We start from the raw sequence: 1,161 nt of genomic DNA on the forward strand, positions 1-1,161 counted from the left end.
GAGAGGGGGAGGGGGAGAGGGGGAGAGAGAGAAGAAGAGGGAGAGAGAGGAAGAGGGAGAAGCGGGAGTGGAGAGAGAGATGAAGAGGGAGAGGGGGAGGGGAGAAGGAGAGAGAGAGGAAGAGGAGGAGAGAGAGGGGAGAGAACTGTGAAAATCGCAATACCACCACCAGCTTTGATTTTTGAGGAACCAGATGGATACCTGCCAATCCCAGCACGCTTTGAGGCTGGGCAGCCAAGTTGCTCGGTTTTGTCATGGATCCCTATGGAGGACAATGCTTGTTCTCTGCATTTAGTCATTTACTCCTGATTCGCAGAGGCAACTTGCTTCTGAGTCACCCAGGAGGATCTTTGTCAAGTGCACATTCTGGCTTCGGGAAGGCCTATGTGCACTTCCAGGTCTCCCTCTGGAAAGCAAGAGGTCAGAGTGCTTCCAGACATTGTCTCAGCCTCCAGGGAGACGGCGACTGAGTGAGAAGGCAGGTTCATCATGTCTTCTGTTTTCCTAAGACAGGTCTCACTGTAGTCCCGATCGGCCCGGAATCAGCCATGTAGATCAGGATCGACTCACATCTATGGGAGTCCACCTACTTGCACCTCTGCTCGAGCCTCTTCCTCTCTCTTCCTTTAGTTTTGGATTTACTTATTTTATGTTACATGTATGTGTATTTTTGCCTGCATGTGTGTCTTTGTACATTACCTGGGATGGGAGTTAGAGGCAGTTGTGAGTTGCCACGTGGATACTTCCGTGCCACAGTGGCACTGAACTCCAGACTATGCATGAGCAGCAAGTGCTCTTACTGCTAAGCCATGTCTTTGTAATTTTTGATGTTTTTTTTGTTTTGTTTTTGTTTTTTTGTTTTTTTTGTTTTTTTGGTTTTTCGAGACAGGGTTTCTCAGTATAGCCCTGGCTGTCCTGGAACTCACTTTGTAGACCAAGCTGGCCTCGAACTCAGAAATCTGCCTGCCTCTGCCTCCTGAGTGCTGGGATTAAAGGTGTGCGCCACCACGCCCAGCCCTGATGTTTTGAAATAGAGTCTTGGTATGATCTTTCCTCTTGCCTTTGCCCTCTGAATGCTTAAGTTACCAGTATGTATTAGTACTTTTTTTTTAATAATTTTTTTTTAAAGATTTATTTATTATATGTAAGTACACTGTAGCT

The sequence above is a fragment of the Mus pahari genome, chromosome 3 (genome assembly GCF_900095145.1).
Source record: "Mus pahari chromosome 3, PAHARI_EIJ_v1.1, whole genome shotgun sequence".
NCBI classification, from domain to species: domain Eukaryota; kingdom Metazoa; phylum Chordata; class Mammalia; order Rodentia; family Muridae; genus Mus; species Mus pahari.